Source organism: Arachis ipaensis, chromosome B5, assembly GCF_059453495.1.
Source record: "Arachis ipaensis isolate K30076 ecotype BB chromosome B5, ASM5945349v1, whole genome shotgun sequence".
NCBI lineage: Eukaryota > Viridiplantae > Streptophyta > Magnoliopsida > Fabales > Fabaceae > Arachis > Arachis ipaensis.
Genome location: NC_142440.1, coordinates 81,324,381 through 81,347,498, shown reverse-complemented (window position 1 = coordinate 81,347,498; position 23,118 = coordinate 81,324,381). Strand labels below are relative to the sequence as shown.

The 23,118-nt window shown below is 40.7% G+C and overlaps 1 non-coding gene across 1 annotated transcript; it reads right to left on the bottom strand.

The window, feature by feature from the left end:
* Positions 1 to 20,394: 20,394 nt before the first annotated feature.
* LOC148564762 (small nucleolar RNA R71) lies at positions 20,395 to 20,498 on the bottom strand. Its single transcript, XR_015885323.1, has one exon. It is a non-coding gene; the product is annotated as a small nucleolar RNA R71 (small nucleolar RNA).
* Between the last annotated feature and the right edge of the window lie 2,620 nt (positions 20,499 to 23,118).

Here is a 23,118-nt window from a genome sequence, read left to right as displayed (position 1 = left end):
TTTCAATTTCCATTGTAGCATTTTATAGCAAGCTTTGATCTTTAAATTTACTTCTTCAATTGTAAGTACTCTTAAATTCCTCTTTAATTCAAGCACTCTTACTTTCATTTCCTTTTGGTTCAAGTTACTTGTTCATATTTACAATTTTGTGTTACTTGAAGTTTTGATTAATGAATTTTACATTTCTTGCTTCCTTTATGTTTGATTGCTTGTTTATGCTTGGTTTTGTTGTTAGTTCGTTATAGTTTTCCATTTTACTTTGCAATTTTCCATGTTTTACTTTTATGCACACAAGGTGTTTGTGAAAATGCTAACTCTAGATTTTGAGTAGATTTTCCTACCTTGGCTCGTGGTTTGAGTTCCTAGGATACTAGAGTCATAATGTCCGACATTTAGTGGTAATTCTTGGGTAGTTAGTTGACTCTTGTTTCCATTGACGCTAGCCTTTTATCAACTAGTTTGGTAAGTTGCTTAGGACTTATGGATTAAGGTCAATTATGCTTGCTTGACTTACTCCTCGATGGTTGGGGTTGATTAGGCGATATTGACTCATGATTATGGCGATGATAGGATTCCTTGGATGCTCATTCCCAAGTCAAGGTTCTTTATTGCATTCCTTGCATTTTCACTAGTTTTGATCTCATTTTTCCCTTGCTTGCATTAATTACAATTTTGGTCATTGCTTAGTTCTTTCAATCTTTTGTTCTTTGATTACAAAACCCCTTTTGTCCTTCTTAACAACCGAGAGTGTAACATTTCATTTGTATTCCTAGGGAGAATGACCCGGGAGCTAAATACTCTCGGTTATATGATTTGATTTGAATTTATTATTTGATCTGGAGAATTCATTGTTGGTCTAGACTATACTTTCAACGATGGGATTATATTTTGTAAAATTCTAGACTAACAAAAGTTCCTCTCATCAAATTTAGCGCCGTTGCCGGGGAATGCAAACGGTGTTATATTTTTTGGTAATTCTAATACACTACCTAGCTACCCATTCTCTTTAATTCACATTCCATATGCATTGATTTTTTTAACCTTACTTTAGGGCATTTTTGTCCCCCTTTTTTATTTCTTTTTCTATATATATATATATATGTTTTCTTTCCTTTATCATTTTTCTAAAGTATATACAAACGTATCAATGCATATGGTTTTACATATAGTGCATGAATATGTACCCAATTCCCAATATTTTCAACAAAAATAAAAAATTACACTTTTACCTCAACCAATATCCTAAGTTTCGCATACCCAAATGATACACACCCTCACTAGCATAAGCTAATCAAAGATCTAAATTAAGGATATTTATTGTTTTTCGCTTATGGATAGTGATGTGCTACAATTAAGAACAAAAGGGATTAAATAGGCTCAAAATTGGCTAACAATGGTTGATGAAAGGTAGGCTATTTGGGTAAGTGAGCTAAATGAAATGATGGCCTCAATCATGTAAATGCATGTATACATGGAACAATGGACATAAAGAATCAAACAAATCAAAGATCACAATCATAGAAAGAGAACAATGCACACAAGAATGGAAATAAGTGGTTATAAGATGTAACCACACATTTGGGCTCAAAACTCACATGCTTGTGTTCTTAGCTCAAAAACCATGTTCCAAAATACATTCTTTAAGAAAGTTCAACACAAAAATTTTTTCAAATTGGTAGGGTGCCCTAAAACAATTTTTCTTGGAAAAGAAATCATCACCCTAACCAAGTAGTCCTAACATAAAAAGAAGTGGTAAAATATGTGCAAATTCTAACTAACATGCAACCTATCATGCAATGCAACAACTAACTACAAAGAAAATTAAGAATTGGTGTTGAGAAGGAAATTGTTACCCATGGAGGTCGGTCGGACGACCTCCCCACACTTAAAAATTTGCACCGTCCTCGGTGCATGCAAAGAAGAGCAAGGTGGACGGGTTGCTACAATTGATGAGCTCCTTCAAAAGGTTGTGCGGATGAACTTGTTTGTTGCCCCATTTAGAAGCCTTTCCATTCCTTTCCTTCTTGGTGGCCAACCTAAAAAGAAAGAAAAAGAAAGAAAATTAAGCCTACAGCAAAGATATCAAAGCAAATAGAACATAGGCGGGGCTAATGCCAAATAAAAGTAGGGTTGTCACTACATGTTAGCTACGCATGTAAGTAAGAGAGCAATATAGGCATAGGGCACATCAATTAATACTTGATGCTACAGAAAAGTCAAAGCATAGGTGAATAACATGAAGAGCATGTCGAGCATCAAGTTCAAACGGAAATTGACACAAACAAGATTAGGGATAAGCATGAGAGTATTTTGCCTTATCCTAACACAATGATAATAATGTACAAAAACAAGGGATCATGAGTTAGGAAGGACTAAAGCACTAATCTTGTGTGTAGAACAAATATTACAATTAATGCCAAACAAGTCACGAAGCACTAAGATTAACCAAGAAATTCTCAATAATTGAGTAAGAGAATTCAACACCATTATTAAAATAAGAAACTTAGAAAGGAAAATAAGAACAAGCTATGAAAACAAAATTAAAATGCAATTAATGAAAATAAGTAAGTGCAACAAATAAAAGAGAATGAAAAATAAGAAAAATGAGAAGTGGAAATTTGAAAAGGGAGAAAGAGAGAAAGTAAGAAAAGGAAGAAGAAAGAAGAGAAAAGGGGAGAAGAAAAGAAAAGGAAAGATAAAGAAAGGAGAAAGAAGAAAGAAAAGAAGAGATGAGGAGAAAAGAAAACAGAGCAGAAAACAGGGGAGGCAGGGCACAGAATCGACGCGTACGCGCCATGTGCGCGTTCGCGTGGGTGGCAGGAAGGGGAAGCGACGCGTAAGCGTCCTGTATGCTTGTGCGTGGATGGGGGTTGAGCGCGCCGACACGTACGCGTGATGTACGCGTCTGCGTGGGTAGCAGCTTGCGCGAAAAGTGCATTGCACGCGTGGTGTGCGCGTAACTCTCGGGTTTCGTGTATTGGGGTTACATTCACCCATCGACACGTGCGCGTACAGCATGCGCACGTGTCCCTACCCTCTTTTTTTTTACATATGAAAACAGAAACAGGGCACTCTCCTAATCTACAAGAATTCTAAACAGTCAAAATTAAAATTCAACAACAAATCTTTTTGGTTTTTTTGAAAAGTTTTCAAATACAAAACAAACAAAACTTACACCTCAAGCAAAATACAACTTAACAACAACTACTCTAATCAAAACATGAATTTAACAAACAACCTATCAATAAAAGAAAAATGTATAAGAGTATAGAAAATAAGAAAAACTACCTACAATGGCAACTCAATTCATCCATTTATTATATATACAAGAGAATGGAAAGAGTTTACCATGGTAGGGTGTCTCCCACCTAGCACTTTTATTTTAAGTCCTTAAGTTGGACATTTGGTGGGGGTCCTTCGTCCTTCCTATGGTGGTTTATGCTTGAATTCATCCTTGAATCCCCACCAATGCTTGCATTTCTAATAGCCTCCGGGATCCCAAATTAGGCGCACAAGGCCTTCAAATAAGCTTAGGTAGATGCAAAGGCCCCAAGCGTTTTGATTGTTGACATGAATTCCGGGGTCCCAAACCTTGTTCTTGCACCCATCTTCTTGTTGACTACCATAGTTAAATCTGGGTGACAAGGATTGTGAATTCTCAATTGAGCATCCAAACATTCTCCTAGACCCATGCAATTTGGTTCTACACCAACCATTTCCATTCAACTTTGAGCATGCAACCATCATGAACTTAAAGTGATGTTCCAACCACTACACAACTGTCTCATACTCTTAACTCCGAAAAGAGCTATAAGTTGACCATCATTTTCAATCAAACCATATTCAAGTGAGAAAGCAAAGCTTAGGGATAAGAATGTTGTGTTGGATGGTGACTTAGGAAGGGATGTCTCCAATGGTCTTGCAAGTTCCACTCCCTTGTGCTCTTCTTTGACTATCTCCACCTCTTTATAACTTTCCTCAACTTCAACCTCTTCCTCTTGGTGGCTCGCTTCCAATTCAATTTCTTCTTCATTGCTTACCAAGGGCATGAGAGGTTGTGCATCTTCTTCTTTGACCTCAATTTCAAGCCCAATGGGAGAGGATTCAATTGTAGATAGGAACTCCTCAATGATTGAACCCATCTCTTGATCAACCTCTTCAAAGTCTTCAATCATGATATGCTTTGGAGGTTGTACACCCTCCTCAACATCAACATCAAGCATCTTGGAAGAGGGCTCTCTAATTCTACATTTACATGGACTTCTAAAATCTCCTAGATCTTCAACCACTCATTCCATTTCAATCATCTCTACCTCCTCCTCTTGTTGCATTCGTTGCTTCAACTCCTTTTCTCCACCTTGAAGCACCAAAATCGTTCCTTCACTATGCTCATTGATTGCTTCTCCACATTCAACAATGGGAGTGCCTTGATCGCATAGACTTAGGGGGGAGGAGACCATGCTGTGAATGGCTTCCACCACAATATCAATCTTGGCTTCTATCTCCTTGAACTCTTCTTTATGCTTCATACATTTAGCTAGAAGCTCTTGTTGTTCTCCCCTTAGGGGTTGGAAAAACTCACCATTTGAAGGTGGTGGTGGAAGGGAGGGTTCATTATTTGGGAGAAAAGGTTCATAATTGGAAGGTAGTTCATTTTGGTATGGATATGGAGATGGTGTATATAGAGGTGGTTCTTGGGGGTAGTTGTGTTGGAATTGTGGTGGTTCTATGTATGGTTCATATGGCTCATAAGGTGGTTGGTATGGTGGATAAGGATTTGGGCCATATGGAGGTGTTTGGTGGTATAACGCTTGTGAGTAAGGTGGCTCAAAACCATATTGAGAGGGTGGTTCATAGGCATATGGTGGTGGTTGTTGACAATCACAATAAGGGTCACCATATCCATTAGATTGATATGCATTAGGATTGGAATTATACCTATAAGGAACCAGAGGAGGTTGTTGCCAAGAAGGGTGATCAATCCTTTGAGGCTCCCTCCACCTTTGATTGTTCCATCCTTTGTGCATATTGTCATCGTAACTTCCATTCCCTACAACATAATTTGAGCCAAACTCATAGCCAAAGTGATGAGAATTCATAATAGCAAATAAAAATAAAAGCTAACAAAAATAAGCAACAAAGTCCTAAAGCTAACAAAAACTAACAAATAAGCAAAAGGCAAACATATTCACAATATTCACAATAGCCAATAACATAGCACCATTGCAATTCCCCGACAATGGCGCCATTTTTATGAGTGAATTATTGTGTTGGCCTAGAATTTCACAATTATATTCTCGTTGCAAGTATAGTTCTACACCAACAAACAATCCTCCCAATCAAAAATTTGGTTGTCACAAATAACAAACCCCAAATAAGAATTAACCGAAGTATTTGAACTCCGGGTCTTTTCACAAGGAATTGCAATGAAATGCTCAATTATTGGCTATGAAAATGCAAGGGGGGTTTGATTTTATAGTTTGACAAGAAAAATTAAACAACAAGAAAGTAAATGATGAGGACTAATAAAATAAATGGGAAAGAACTATTGGCTAGACATAGGTAATTGAGATCACCATCCTTGTCTACTAACCATATATTGACAATTATGAGGAACCAAGCTCATTAAGTTTACTTGTATACTTGAAGTATATCAAATGGCTTGATCAACATCAATCCATAAGCTCTAACCTAGCTACCAATTGACTTAGTAGTAGGCTAGTGTCAATGGTTATCAAATTGACCACTAAGGGTTCTCAAATCACCAATTCAATGAGACCCAATGACTCAATGTCACTCAATTCCCTTAGCCTAGGCCAAGAGTAAAGAAAATTACTCAAAAACTAAAGGAAACATTCTATCAAACACCTAGAGTGGAATAAAAGTAAACATCATAAAATGCAAGAATTAAAAAAACCCATAACTAACATAAGCAAGAAATCAATAATAGCAACTAAGATCAACATAAAAGAAACATGAAAACATAAAAATGCACTAAAAGAAAGGTAGATCCAACAAGAGTGCATGAATATAAAACAATAAAATAAGGAAATTAACAACAAGAACTAGAGGAATAAAGATGTAACAACAAGAAATTAAAAGGGAAAACTTGATTAAAACAAGAATTAAAAGTTGAATCTAAGAAAATTAAACCTAAACTACCCTAAATTCTAGGGAGAATGGAGAGCTTGTCTCTAGAATTCTATCCTAAAACATGATGAAAACTCCACTATAACTACTTATTTCATTCCCCCTTCAATCCTTGGGTTCAATAGCATCAGATATGAGTTGGATTGGGCCCAAAATGAGCTAGAAATCATTGGCCACAAGTTGCTCTTTAATGAACCACGTGCAACATCGACACGTACGCGTACAGTGCATGTACATGTCCCTAAACGCGAAGCAACTATGGCAAATTTTATATCATTTTAAAGCCCCGGATGTTAGCTTTCCCATGCAACTAGAATTGCCTCATTTGGACCTCTGTAGCTCAAGTTATGGTCGATTGAGTGCGAAGAGGTCAAGCTTGACAACTTTGCGGTTCCTTCATTTCTTCATGAGTTCTCCCACTTTGCATGCTTTTCTCCTCACTTCTTCCATCCAATACTTGCCTTATGAACCTGAAATCACTCAACAAACACATCAAGGCATCGAATGGAATTAAGGTGAGTTAAAATCACCAATTTAAGGGCCTAAAAATCATGTTTTCACATTTAAGTACAAATCAAGAGAGAATTGCAAAACCATGCTATTTCATTGAATAAATATGGGAAAAGGTGATAAAATCCTCCAAATTAAGCACAAGATAAACCACAAAATTGGGGTTTATCAACCCTTTCCCCAAGAATCGGGACAAGTAAAATTCCTCATTGTAGGGATGGACTATTTCACAAAATGGATTGAGGCAGAGCCCCTAGCCAATGCCACTGCTCAAAGAAGTCGGAAATTTCTATATAGGAATATTATTACAAGGTTTGGAATCCCTTACTCCATCACCACAGACAATGGCACACAATTTACTGATACAGGTTTCAAAAACTTGGTGACCGACTTAAAAATAAAGCACCAATTCACATCCGTAGAATACCCATAAGCTAATGGACAGGCAGAAGCTGCCAACAAAGTCATACTTGCAAGGTTAAAGTGAATACTACAAAGTGCAAAGGGAGCTTGGGTCGAAGAGCTCCCACAAGTCCTATGGGCATATCGAACAACTCCACACTCCACCACAGGAGAATCACCCTTCTGACTTGCTTACGGAATGGAGGCAATGATCCCAGTAGTGATAGAGGAAGGATCCCCTAGAATAATCCTCTACAATGAAAATACCAATTCCCAAACTCAGAGGGAAGATCTTGACCTACTTCCAGAAGTCTGAGAAAGAGCTCGGATTAAAGAGGAAGCGCTAAAGCGTCAAATGGCCTCAAGGTATAATCAGAGAGTAGTTCAGTGAAGCTTCACCAACAATGATCTCATCTTAATCCGAAACGACATCGGAGCAGGTCGATCAGGAGAAGGGAAGCTAGCAGCTAACTGGAAAGGACCTTACCGAGTTGTAAAGGTACTAGGAAAAGGTTACTACAAGGTGTCTGTTCATGCCCTGGGTCGAGCTATACGACCCGGGCTGATGGAAGACAAGTCGACCGACCTCTTCAGATCAGGATCACCCAAGCTCCTCTCAAAGAGTTCGGCGAAATCGTTACAGGGAGCCCAAGCAGGCCCAAATAAAGGGACGTAGCCCAATCTAAAGGCAACTAAAGCCTGAAAAGATAAGGGCAACTCCCCTCAAGATAAGATGACCTCACTCAGAAAGATAAGATAAGATAACTAACTTATCTTATTTGGAAAGGTCAGCCTACACTACTATAAATACGCTGAAGCACCCAGGTATAACTCATACTCTGATTCTACAAAAATACCTGCTTAAAACCCATGCTAACTTAAGCATTGGAGTCTCTTGCAGGTACCATCACCCTACGGTGACAGAGGATCTGTTACATCAGCACCACCACCGCCTCCAACAAGTCGGACGTATCAGCTCCGGCCACCACAATGGATCTCATCCGAGATCGACCTAACAGTTTCAGGTTACCCTCAGAACATTGGCGCTGTTACCGGGGAACCTGGAAGTCATCCCATCACTATAGCGGACAACCTTGACAACGACCACGACTCCAGATGTGAGGAGAGAACTCCACATAAAACACAGACACCACACCAAAGGATACGCCTCAACCAAACAAAGACGAGAATTCACCAAACACATAAATCATGGAGGCCCTACAAGCTCAACAAGATCGCCTCAAACAGCTCGAAAAAGAGGCCGAGCACCAATGGGAAGCCGAAAGAAACCTCCAGAGAGAAACTAGGCGACGTCGAGAGTTGGAGGACAAACTCCTAAAACTCGAAGCCAACCTAAAAACCAAAACCATCTAAACCGGTCGCGATGACACATCCCACAAGGATCAAGACCCCTTCATCAAGGAAATCATGAAAGCTAAAGTTCCAAAGGATTTTAAAGCTCCTGACATGACCCCATACGATGGTACCTCCGATTCCAGCCATCATCTCAGCAATTTCAGAAGCAGAATGTATCTCACTGATGCCTCAGACGCTACTCGATGCAAAGCCTTCCCGACCACTTTAACAAAGACAGCAATTAAGTGGTTCGATAATCTGCCCCCTAGATCCATCACAAGTTTTGACGACTTAGCCAAGAATTTTCTTGCCAGATTTTCCATCTAGAAAGACAAAGCCAAAGACACCCTAAGCCTATTAAGGATCAAGCAAGGAGATCGGGAGAGTCTTTGCAATTACATGGAAAGATTCAACAAAGCGTGTCTAGACATACAGAATTTGCCAATAGAAGCAGCCATCATGGGTCTCATCAATGGCTTATGTGAAGGACCTTTTAGTCACTCCATATCAAAGAAACATCCTACATCTCTGAATGAAGTGCAAGAACGAGCAGAGAAGTATATCAACATGGAGGAAAACTCTCGACTAGGAGAGACCTCAAAATCTGGATTTTCCTACCCCTCTCGGGACAAAGATAAAGTGTCCAAGAAAAAATAAGACCAACATGGAGAAAAGGTTAAAAAATACCACAATTACGCCCCATCTTCGGGTGTCTCTCGTGGAAGTTTACCAAGAAGTATGCCACACTGAGAAGATTCCACCACCTCGACCAATCAAAAGCAAAAGAGGAGATGGAAATCAGACAGAATATTATGAATATCATCGAATCTATGGACATCCCACCAACGAGTGCTTCGACTTGAAGAATGTCATAGAAAAATTGGTAAGAGAGGGGAGATTAGATCGGTACTTAGCTAGCAAGACGAATGGGCCCAGAAAAAGAAGAAAGGACGAAGAGGTCAGACGAACTGAACAACCACCTCTCACCCCGCAGAGACATGTCCACATGATAGATAAAGAATTTATAGGAGGAGGAATCTCCAAATCATCTCGCAAAAGACACCATAAGGAGATATATCATGTCGAAGGAAGAGAAGGAGCACCCAACCTCCCTACTATTACTTTCACCAAAGAAGACGTGGCAGGCATCATCCCGAGACATGATGATCCCATGGTGATTACTATCATATTGGCCAACACTAATCTCCACCGTACATTAGTGGACCAAGGAAGCTCGGCAGATATCTTGTTTAAATCTGCCTTCGACAAACTCGACTTACAAGAGAAAGAGCTCAGAGCATATCCAAACAGCTTGTTTGGACTAGGAGATACTCCAATTCAACTACTTGGATACATCTCACTACACACAACCTTTGGCAAGGGAACTCGATCATGGACACTCAACATAGACTACATCGTTGTCGACGTGGGCTCAGCCTACAACACCTTGATAGGTTGGACAATGCTAAATTAGCTCGCCGCGGTAGTTTCAACTCCACATCTATGCATGAAATTCCCAAAAAATCGCGCGACGATGTTACAACAAAAGTCTAAACCTTAGAGGCAAAGGAGAAGAAATTAACACTATCGAACTAGAGGGAGTTCGAGGTCGGGAAGAGCTTCGTCCACAACCAGAGGGCGAGATCGAGGAAGTCCAGATCGGGGACGTCCCAGATAAGTCAACAAATATTGGGGCAACTTTGAAAGGAGACATAAAGGAATCTCTGATACAGTTCCTAAGAGATAATGTCGACCTCTTTGCATGGAAAGACACAGACAATCCGGGCATAGATCCTAAGCTTATGTGCCACAAACTGGCAGTATACCCAGGATCATGGATAGTACAATAGAAGCGTCGGAAGCTCGGGCCGGAAAGATCCCAAGCTGTGGAAGAACAAGTACAAGCTCTACTGGAGGCAGGATTCATAAGAGAAGTCAAGTACCCACTATGGCTAGCCAACATCGTATTGGTGAAAAAGTCAAATGGAAAATGGAGGATGTGCACTGATTACACCGACCTCAATAAAGCCTGTCCAAAAGATCCCTATCCACTCCCAAGCATTGACACTCTAGTGGATGCCTCCTCCGGATACAAGTACCTTTCCTTCATGGATGCGTATTCGGGATATAATCAAATCCCAATGTACCCACCTGATCAAGGAAAGAACTCATTTCTAACTCCAAAAGCAAATTACTGTTATGTTGTCATGCCATTCGGACTCAAAAACGCAAGAGCTACCTACCAAAGATTAATGGATAAGGTCTTCGCAGACCAATTTGGGAAACTCATGGAGGTATACGTGGACGACATGTTGGTAAAAACACAAAGGGAGGAATCATTACTTTCCGACCTCATCAAAGTGTTTGACACCATCAGAAAACATGGCATGTGACTTAATCCCGCAAAGTGTACCTTTGCAGTAGAAGCCGGCAAATTCCTGGGTTTCATGTTAACACAGCGAAAAATTGAGGCGAACCCAGACAAATGCTGAGCTATACTCAACATGAAAAGTCCGACCTATGTTAAAGAAGTGCAACAACTCAACGGAAGACTGGCAGCCTTGTCCAGATTTCTAGCCGGATCGGCCATAAGATCTCTTCCTTTTTACGCCACCTTAAGGAAGAGAAAAAAGTTTGAATGGACCACAAAGTGCGAGCAAGCCTTCTAGGATTTCAAAAATTCCTGGGACAACCACCCATTCTTACTCGACTATGGGAAGGAGAATCACTCATATTATACCTCGCAGTGGGAAGTCGGGCAATAGCCTCAGCACTGGTCAGAGAAGATGAAAATGGGCAACAACCCATCTACTTCATCAGCAAAGCCCTACAAGGGGCCGAACTGAATTATCAAAATATAGAAAAGTTCGCCTACACTCTCATACTAACTTCTCGATGACTTCGCCCATAAAAAGCATTCTAACCAGCCCATCAAGGTTCGGACTAACCAGCCCATAAAAGGAATTTTACAGAAGACAGACTTAGCTGGAAGAATTCTACAGTGGGCAGTCGAGCTATCTGAGTTCGATCTTCAGTATGAAGCTCAGACGGCTATCAAGTCTCAATATTTGGCCGATTTCATTGCTGAATACACTAACACCCCAGAAACTCCTACATAATGGAATCTCTATTTAGACAGCTCTTCAAACAAAACCGGGAGTGGGACAGGTGTGATAATAGAAAGCGACCAGGGAACCCAAATCGAACTCTCCCTAAAATTTGAGTTCCCTACTTCAAACAATCAGGCCAAGTACGAGGCATTACTAGCTGATTTGAGACTGGCCAAAGAGGTTAGAGTTCAAAAGCTTATCATCTTTAGCAATTCACAAGTAGTCACCTCACAAATTGCAGGAAGCTACCAAGCTAAGGACCCTACCATGAAAAAATACTTGGACAAAACCAAGGAACATCTCGGGCAACGCAGGGAATATGAGGTCCGTCACATACCTTGGGAACAGAATGCTCGAGCTGATGTACTTTCAAAATTAGCCAGCACCAAACCAAGGGGTAATAATAGAAGCCTCATTCAGGAAATACTACTGAGCCCATCAATTTCGGAGGAAGAAGAGGTCCTAGCCATATCAGGTCAGGATCAAGAATGGATGACCCCCATAATCAGCTACCTCAAATCAGAGACACTCCCTGCAGATAAGAAGGAAGCATGGAGGTTAAGACGAGAGGCACAATATTACACCATCATAAACAACATCCTATACAGGAGAGGGATCTCGACACCCCTATTAAAATGTGTGCCGACCTCCAACACAAAAGAAGTCTTAGAAGAAATACACAGTGGCATATGTGGTAACCATCTTGGGGCACGAGCTCTCTCCAAAAAGGTACTCCGAGCCGGATTCTTTTGGCCGACTTTGCAAAAGGAAGCAACGAAGTTCATAAAGACATGTCCGCCATGTCAGAGACATGCTAACTTCCACATCGCCCCACCAGAGGAACTCATCAGCGTTATATCACCATGGCCATTTGCAAAGTGGGGACTCGACCTCTTTGGGACCTTCTTCCAAGGATCGGGACAGGTCAAATTCCTCATTGTAGGGGTAGATTATTTCACAAAGTGGATTGAGGTAGAGCCCCTAGCTAATGCCACTGCTCAAAGAAGTCAGAAATTCTTATATAGAAACATTGTCACAAGGTTTGGGGTTCCTCACTCCATCACCACAGACAATGGCACTCAATTCACAGATGCAGGTTTTAGAAAGTTGGTATCCAACATGAAAATAAAGCACCAATTCACGTCCGTAGAACACCCCCAGGCTAATGGACAAGTAGAAGCCGCCAATAAAGTCATACTAGCCGGGTTAAAACGGAGATTACAGGACGTGAAGGGAGCCTGGGCTGAAGAGCTCCCACAAGTCCTATGGGTATATCGGATAACTCCACACTCCACCACAAGGGAATCACCTTTCTGACTGGCTTATGGAATGGAGGCAATGATCCCGGTGGAAGTCGAAGAATGATCCCCCAGAACGATCCTCTACGGTGAATAGACCAACTCCCAACTTCAAAGGGAAGAGCTCGACCTACTTCCAGAAGTCCGAAAAAAAGCTCGGATCAGGGAAGAGGGGTTAAAGCGTCGAATAGCCTCAAGATACAATCGAAAAGTAGTACATCGAAACCTTGCCAACAATGACGTCATCCTAATCTGAAATGATATCGGAGCAAGTCGACCTGGAGTGGGGAAGCTGGCGGCTAACTGGAAAGGACCCTACTGAGTCACAAAGGTACTGGGAGGGGCGTGAGCTACCAAGGTCATGGCACGCCTACAACCTAAGAAGGTATTATAGTTAGGAGGTAATAAAAGATCTTAGGTCAAAGATGCACTCTTTTTTCTGAAAAGGTTTTTTAACGAGGCACCTAACCAAGATCTGCAAAATTACCTAACTTAAGAAGGGTAAGCGCCCACATGTGTATATATCTTTTCTTTTACTGCTATCTCTATTTTCTATTTGAAATAAAACTTTCTAGATTCTCTATAAAGTCTCTCTACCAAGACGCATTAATCTGAAACGCAAAAATTCATCGCCCGATTATAAATCTACAGATCGCCAAAGTGAAAACCAAATTCACCGCCCGATCACGATAAGATCGATAAAAGATGAAAATTGAATTCATCAAAGATCGGCCAAATGAGGATCAAAATCACTACCCAATTTATACAAAGTCGGCAAGATGAAAAGTGATAAAAATAGATCAATGCAAAAAAGTTATAAAAAGTAATCCCTAGAAAAAGGACCAACGAGGTCTGAGAAAAAATGGATTGCTAAAAATAACTCGGGAAGGACCGGCATGAAGAAGCCGGACCAATCCCCCAAAGCGACAAAAAGTTATAAAAAGTAATCTATAGAAAAAAGCCCGACGAGGCCTGAAAAAAAATGAATTGCTAAAAATAACTCGGGAAGGACCGGCATGAAGAAGCCAGACCAATCCCCCAAAGCAACAAAAGTTATAAAAAGTAATCCATAGAAAAAGGCCCGACGAGGTCTGAGAAAAAATGGATTGCTAAAAATAACTTGGGAAGGACCGGCATGAAGAAGCCGGACCAATCCCCCCAAAACGAAAAAGTTATAAAAAGTAATCCATAAAAAGAGGCCTGACGAGGTCTGAGAAAAAATGGATTGCTAGAAACAACTCGGAACGGACCGACATAAAAAAGTCAGACCAGACTGGTCAAAGCGACAAAGTTATAAAAGGTAATCCATAGAAAGAGGCCTGGCCAGCCCTTATCAAAAATGGATTATTAAAAATAACTTAGAAGGATCGACATGAAGAAGTCGGCCCAAGCCAATTAAAGCAACAAAGCTATAAAAAGTAAACCCATAAAAAGAAACCCGTCGAGGTCCAATTAAAAAAGGCATTACTAGAAATAACTCTCCCTGTTTTGTCGAGAGAAACCAACCAACAAGTAGACGTGCGCTAGAAGGGACACAGATCGACCCAAAAAGCCACGACCTCACCAAAATCAATTTACAAGTGTTCTGTGAGAATACTAAAAAAAATAGCCGAACAAAGCTAGCCTCAAAGGTCACTTTGACTAAAGCAGGAAATAAACAAAGGCAATCAAAGGAGGTCAGACAGCAAGACTCGCACACTCTAAAAATTCCTAGAAGTGGCAAAAGTGCAAACCAGTTGTTCTGTGGGTTACATGAAACTGTAGATCGATCTCAGATGAGATCTTCTGTACTGGTCGGTGCTGTTGTGTCCGACTTGATGATGGTGGCCGGAGCCGCCGTGTCCGAATTGTTGGACTTGGTTGTGGTGCTGATTATTCGTTACCGGAGGGTGGTGGTACCTGCGAGGATCTCCGATGCTTAAGTTAGCAAGGGTATTAAGCAGGTTTTTTGTAGAATCAGAGTATGAGTTATACCTGGGTGCTCCAGTGTATTTATAATGTTGTAGAGTGATTTTTTCTGGAGGTAAGATAGCTATCTTATCTTACCTTTGAGTGGAGTTATCTTATCTTTAAGGGAACCGCCCTTATCTTTCTAGGCTTGGGCTGCCTTTTGACTTGGGTGATGTTCCTCTGTTTGGGCCCTTTTTGGGCTTCTCCTGGCGATTTAGCCGAACTCTTTAAGAAGAGGTCGGGTAATCCTGACCTGAAGAGGTCGGTCGACTTGTTGTCAATCAGCCCGGGTCATACAGCTCAACCCAGGGTATGAACAGTGCCCCTGCTCGAGCGTGGTCTTCCTTTTGAGGTCGAGTCCTTTTTTAGGACTTCGATCCTTTTTTGGAGAAGCCGAGCTCGAGCACCTTGGTTGATTCCGCTGAGGCTTCTTTGAATGTGAAGCGTTTTTCCTTCACTCCTTTTAGTTTGAAACGCGCGTTTTTGTATTTTGTGCTCTTGCTTTGGGAACGTGTGATGGTTAAAGCCCATTAACTCCCCCTTTTGCCGTTTTCCTTCTTTTCCTCTTTTCTTTTTACTTTGAATTTTCAAGTCTTTATCTTTCAAATTTTTGCTTCCTTTCTTTTCCCCTCTGCTTTACTTTGTTTCTCTTAACCCTTTGCGTTCTGTCATTTCGCTTGAGGAGCTTCCTCCCCTCTATTCGCTTTGACTCAAGGGTGCTTGGTCACCGCCGTTTCCTCCGAACCTTTTCCTCACGCTCGTCTCTTCTTCCTTTATAGATTGTTGCTCTCTCTTCCTTTTGTTATTTTCATTTAGTCGCTTTTTTATATGTCTTCCGCTACTGCATATGTTTTGAATCTTTGACCTTCTTAAGGAGTGAATGATGGTTATCTGAAAAAGCTTGCATTTTTTGTGCTTTTCCCCGTGTCTCTTTTTGCTATGATGTATGCTTGGTAACTTTTGCTTTTCTATGGTTTTATTAGGTCCGTTCCTGTATCCTTTATTTCTTTGTGTCTTCGTTACTGCATCCTTTATTTATGTGTGTCTTTGTTACTGGGTTTATTACCCTGTTTGCATCGTTTTTGATGAAGAAAGATTGTAGTCTTGATGGTCCTTGTTGATGATGATGAGATTTCTTGCTGCTTTGTGACGTTTACAAAGAGAGGATTGTTTGCGAGATGATTAGGGCATAGTCTGTTGGTTTCTTTCTTTTCTGGTTCCTGCCTTGTTATTGCCTCCAAAGGGTGCCCCTGGATTTTAGTATGAATCCTGGGGTTTCCCTTTTACTGTTGTATACTTTAGTCTAACTTGTATCCATATTTGTCTAAGCTGATTTCTTTGATTTGCCTGAGCTGTTTTGGTTAGTAACCCATTTTTCTTTTTCTTGCTGTAGGACTAGTTGACCCATGTCTTCTCGCAAAAATATTATCGAGACATCCTTCAAAGTCCCCGAGGGCATGTTTGATTGGCTGGACTCCCTCGTCCTGATGTGCGCTTCAGTTGTTAACTCTAAATACTGCGCGTAGCTTAGAAAGCATCATCGGATCTGTAGTAGTAGGGATCAGGAGAAGAATTACGAGTTGGTAGCGCCTGATCCTAACGAGAGGATTTGCTTTCCTTCTCTGACCCAAGGGGAACGTCCATTCTTTTTTGCTTATGACTACTTCTTTAGCCAAATGAACATTACCCTTCCTTTTACCTCTTTCGAGACCGATTTGTTGTGGTCATGTAATGTAGCTCCGTCTCAGCTCCATCCAAACTCCTGGGGCTTTATTAAGATCTTTCAGTTGCTCTGCCAAGAATTGGATGTCAAGCCTTCTCAAACTCTTTTTCTTGACCTCTTTGATTTGACCAAACTTGGAACTTCCAAAAAGAAAGCTTCTTGGGTTTCTTCTCGGTCTGCCCAAGGAAAGAAAGTGTTTTCTATGTACGATGAGTCCTTTAGGAACTTTAAGAACTTCTTTTTTAAGGTCCGAGCTGTTGAGGGAGCTCGGCCATTTTTCTTAGAGCTGAATAATGAACCTGCCTTCCCCTTATGTTGGCAAAAGAATGTTGTGGTGTCTAGATATTTGCGGGAGATGCTTGATGAGGTCGAGCAGGCTTTTGTGAATGTGTTGGAGGAGATTTGGGGGCATCCCCACCATCTCGACACAAAGAAATTCTTAGGGGACCCATCCCTTGTCCGAGCTGAGCTGGGTAGTGGTCGACTTCTTTTTTCTTTGCTTTGTTTACTTGCTTTTGTTTCTTTTCTTCCAGCTTTGTAACTTGTTTTTGCTGTGTTTTTTCAGAGATGTCTAAGAATAATGATTCCATGAAGGCCTTTAAGAAGGCAAGGAAAGCAACAGCTGCCTGATGCCAAGGCATCATGGACTAGTTTCACTAGCAATTTTCTGTTAGTTTTAGTTGTTTTATGCATTTTCTTGAGCTTAAAGTAACCAAAAATGGTTAAATGAAGAACAAAGCAATAAATCATTCAACATGTAGATTTTTATGCAAATTCCATGAGTTTTTAGTTATATTATTTGAATGCTATGAATGGAAGATTTCTCATGAAACTTTGCAAGACTTTGATGCAATTGTTTGGATGATTTCAGGGAAGAAGAGGCTAAGCAAGGAAGCAAGAAAATCAATAAAGGAAGCTTGAATATCACATGTGGAGTTTAAGTTCCAGTTTAAGCTTAAACTGGAGCTTAAACGCCAAAATCATGAAGAATAAGAAATGCTGGGATTGAAGTTTAACCTCCAGTTTGACCTCAAACTGGAGGTTAAACGCCAGAATGATAGGCCTCACTTAAGGAGCATTCCACGTTTAACCTCCAGTTTGAGTCAAACTGGAGGTTAAACGCCAGAATGAGTATGACACCAGGGAGGAGTTCCACGTTTAACCTCCAGTTTGACCTCAAACTGGAGGTTAAACGCCAGAACCAGGAAGAGTACCAGGGGCCATTCCACGTTTAAGCTCCAGTTTGACTCAAACTGGAGCTTAAACGTGTTCGACGTTTTCTTTCACTCCAGGGTTGCTCTCTCCACCTCCACGTTTAACCTCCAGTTTGACCCCAAACTGGAGGTTAAACGTGTTCGACACCTCCAGGGCCACCATTCCAAGCTTCCACGTTTAACCTCCAGTTTGACCTCAAACTGGAGGTTAAACGTGTTCGACCTCCAGTAAGCTTCCACCATTTTCCACGTTTAACCTCCAGTTTGACCTCAAACTGGAGGTTAAACGTGTTCGACCTCCAGGATGCCTCATTCCTTTTCCACGTTTAACCTCCAGTTTAACCTTAAACTGGAGGTTAAACGTGTTCGACTACATTACTCTCCAGGGCTACCATTCTTCCATTTCCACGTTTAAGCTTCAGTTTAACCTTAAACTGAAGCTTAAACGTGCTTCTACAAAAGGCCTCACTGGAAGTGTCTGGCGTTTAAGCTGCAGTTTAAGCTTAAACTGCAACTTAAACGCCACTCTTGGAAAAGGTTTCTGGGCCAAAAATATTGTGGTTTAAGTTAGTCTTTGAGCACAAATATTAACTTAAACTCACTTTGGTATGAAACCCAATTGAATATCATGGTTTATGGGATTGGGCCTGAAGGATTGATGAGTTTGAAATCTCAATTTATTGAGTCATGTGTCATTATTTGATTATCACTAAATTGGCTCAATGAAATGTACAGAATTTGGATCAACAACCTCATCAACATTATGGATCATAAACCCAAGGCAAAAGGAAAGCAAGGAGAGGCCTCAAAGCCCAAGAAGCACAACTGAAGCTCAATATAGAAAGTGTATAAATAGGATAGAATTGAAGTTAGAAAGGACTTTTACTTTCACTTTTAGCCAGTTTTCCTTTTCTTTGTAATTGAATTCAGAGCTATGATTCACTAAACCCCCTTTCATTGGGTTAGGGAGCTCTATTGTAATTCAATGAATCAATAATAGTTTATCTTCTTCTTCAATCTTTTCTCTTGAATTTTGTTAGAAAGCTTCTCGATCTAATTCCATTGAGTAGTTGTCTTGGGAAAGAAGCTACTCATACTTGGAATCCTTCGGAGCCTTGGGAAAGGAATGGAGGATTCATGCTAGAGAAGCTTTCTCACAGTGGATTGGATTGGGGTTTGGATGGATATTGTGACATGTAATCCTACCAAATTGTGGTTCATGAAATTGTGTGGTATAATCAGTGACCAAGCATCATCTCTTCTTATGAACATTTAAACCAAGGGATTGGGAATTTGTTTGTTTTTAGAGAGCATTGGTGAGCCAAGGAATTGGGATCCAATCATATAAGATTGCCAAGCAAAATTCAATGAATGCATTGGTTGAGGAAGAGATTTACATGTTTTGATTCGGAGATTTCAATATCTCCTAAACCCAATGAATTCCCCATTTCTGATTTCCACTTTCTCTTTACATTCTGCAATTCAATTCTTGCAATCATCCCCATTCCCTTTTAATTTCAGCAATTTACATTCTGCTCTTGAATTCATGCAATTTAAGATTCAGCCATTTAATTTTCTTGTCATTTACTTTTCCCGCCAATTTTACATTCCGCAATTCTCATCTCAAATATTGATTCCGCTCAACTAGAACACACTTCTAATCCGAATTGCTCACTCAACCAATCCTTGTGGGATTCGACCTCACTCTATTGTGAGTTTTTACTTGACGATGATAACCGGTGCACTTGCCGGAAGGAATTTTGCCGATCGTGCAATTTCCTAAATCGTAGCATAACACGTTTATGCGCATCAAGTTTATGGCGCCGTTGCCGGGGCTTTGGTTTTCGATTGACAATTCTCAAATTGGAAGCTAACTAGATTGAGCAATTTTCTCTTGCTTTGTTAATTCTGTTCTAGATACTTGTTGAATTTTAATTTCTGCACTTGGTTACATGCTTTCTTTCTTTACGCCTTTAGATTCATGCAACTAACTCACTGACTCACTAACTGTTTGATTTAATTCCTCAATTGATCTAACCATACTCTTTCATTAACCAAGAGTATTTCACTTGTTTGTGTTTGAGCTGTGTTCTTGTATGACAGGTAGGAGAGGAGAGACATCAACTCCTCCGTATACCGAACCAGAGAGGACCCTTCATAGACTTAGAAGGGAAGCAAGAGGGAAGAGAGTAGTGGGAGAAGAGGAATCTGAAGGAGAATCTGAGGACAATTTTGAGGAAGCTTTAGATCTCAACATGGATAGAGAAGTTCACAACCATGAGAGAGCTGATGGAAACAATGCCATCCCTGAGAGGAGGGTTTTGAGTTCATACATAAACCCAACCTCAGGGAATTGTGGTAGTAGCATCCAGAAACCACCCATTCAGGCCAACAATTTTGAGCTCAAGCCACAGCTAATATCATTGGTGGAAAATCATTGTTCCTTTGGAGGAAGTGCTAATGAAGACCCAAACCAACATCTCACAAAATTCTTGAGAATTTGTGACACTGTGAAGTCCAATGGAGTCCAGGAAGATGCCTATAAACTGCTCTTGTTCCCATTTTCACTTAGGGACAAAGCAGCTAAGTGGCTGGAATCATTCCCAAGGGGGAGTCTAACAACATGGGATGAGGTGGAAAGCAAGTTTCTGGCACGTTTCTACCCTCCACAAAAGGTCAATAGGCTTCGATCTGAGGTCCAGACTTTTAGACAACAAGATGGTGAAACTCTCTACGAGGCATGGGAGAGATTCAAGGACTTGACAAGGAAATGCCCACCAAACATGTTCCATGATTGGGTGCAACTGCACATCTTCTATGATGGGCTCTCTTATGAATCAAGGAAGGCTGTAGACCATTCATCAGGAGGTTCATTGAACAGGAAAAAGACTGTGGAAGAAGCCATTGAAGTGATTGAGACAGTGGCTGAGAATGAGTACTACTATGCATCAGAAAGGCACAACACTAAGGGAGTCATGGAACTGAACCAGGTTGATACAATTCTAGCCCAAAACAAGGTGTTTGCCAAGCAACTAGCAGAACTTACCAGGCAATTAGAAACAAAGCAAGTGGCTGCAATCCACACACAAGATCAAGAGGAAGTAGGCATTGAAGGAAGTGATTGGGAAGAGGCCAATTATGTGGGAAACCAACAAAGGCAATCATATGATCCACATTCCAATACTTACAACCCAGGCTGGAGAAACCACCCAAACTTTGGGTGGGGAAACCAACAAACCCAACCACAAAACCACAAACCTTACAACCACAACCAACATAACAATTCCACATACCAAAACTCCAACCAAAGATCATACCAAGCCACACAAAACACTTACCCCCAATCATCATACCATGACCAAAGTAATCAACCTACCCAACCCAATCCGAACCAACAATTTCAAGATCAATTAAACCGGATTGAAGGAATGATGGCAACCATGAGTCAAGACATAATTGAATTGAAAAGCTTCAGGGATGATGTGAGGACTACCTTAAGAAACCATGGTGAAAAACTCAAATGGATGGAATCTCTGGTAGGAGAGCTATCTCGACAGGCCCCAAAATCAACTGCAGTGTTCCCTAGTGACACAGAAAAGAATCCTAAAGGGGAACAAAAGAGAGTAAGATGGGAAGAATGCAAGGCCATCACCTTATTGAAGGAAGTCTCAGAAGAAGAAGGAATCAGGCCCTCAGAGCATGAACCGGAAATCTTGAAAGAAGGTGTGGAAGAAGTTAAGCAGGAAGGTGGAACTGAGCAAGCCAAGGAACTGCAAAAAGGCATGATGGAAATATACCAACCAAAAGCACCATTTCCTGAAAGGTTAGGAGGAGGTGAAAAAAAGAAAACCTATTCAAGGTTTCTAGAGACATTTAACTCTCTTCATGTCAATATTCCTTTTCTTGAGATTCTTCATCAAATGCCCACACACATCAAGTATTTAAAGGAATTGTTAAGCAAGAAAAGAGTTTTGAAGGGAGGACAAACTGTAACAATGAACAAAGAATGCAGTGCTCTCATCAAGAAGGACACCCTCTCTAAGAAAACGGACCCAGGAAGTTTTCATATCACTTGCATCATTGGGGAAACAAAAATTGACAGAGGATTCTGTGATCTAGGAGCTAGCATAAATGTGATGCCTCTAACTCTTATGAAGAGGCTACAATTGAATGAGGTGAGATCCACTGATGTAATCATACAACTGGCTGACAAAACTCAGAAGCAAGCTGAAGGGGTAGTTGAAAATGTGCTGGTGAAAGTGGGAGATTATTATTTCCCCACAGACTTTGTCATTGTGGACATGGAGGAAAGCTATTTACACCCTATCATTCTGGGCAGACCATTTCTAGCCACTACTAGAGCGCTCATAGATGTAGAACAAGGAGAGCTAATTCTGAGAATACATGATGAACAGCTCATTTTCAAAGTCTTCAAACCTGCATCTGAACCTGAACCAGAATTTGAAAAGCCTAAAGATGATAGTAGCCATCCGTGTTTGGAGGAAAGTAATCCAGCAGCTGAGACTCTAAAACCGTCATTAGAAGGCAAACAAAAGTTGCAAGAGTTAGAGCCACAAGAATCAGTGGAAACAGATCAGAAGGATCCTCCTGACATAAAGGTCAATGAAGAAATCCTCAAGAGAAAGGGAAGAGTGATAGGGAGATTGCCAAGAGGATGGAGAAACAAGAAAATTCCCACTGAAGGTTTTTCTCCGGGAGATAAAGTGATCTCAAGTCATTATCTGCCAATCCCACCTGGCCTCAAGACCATTCCTTCCCAGCTCCCTCAAGTGTTCACAATCAAGAAAGTTCTTTCTATGGAACATTTAGAGGTCATGAATGAATCAAGAGGGGACGTTTTCATAGTGAGAGGAGAGGACGTCAAGCACTACAATCCACCCTAACAAGGGACAACCGTCAAGCTAGTGACGTTAAAGAAGCGCTTCATGGGAGGCAACCCATGTTTTTAGTATCCTTAATCTTTAGTGCTTTGCTTTACATCTAATAAAGTATGGTTTCTTACGCATGAACTTGAATCCTCAGGACAACTATTGATTAAGTGCACCAAACCGTGCATGTAAATTACAATTGGTCTCTAAGTTTGGTGTGCCTGATGGCACTCCCAAATCTTACTCAAATTGAATTCCATCTTTCATTCAAGGTGCACAACCAAACATTAAGTTTGGTGTTCTTTTTGAACACGGTTTATGAAAAGCAAGAAATACCTCTGGATTTCAAAATTCATGACAAGTATACCATTCATATGTTTTAGTGCTTTAGTTTCAATTACTTAGGGTAGTCACTTTGTTTAGAATCAAAGAGCCAAGGTGACTATGATTTATTAGAAATATGCACACTCATTAAGGGCAACCAACATGGATTTCATGTCATCAGGAGACTTAATC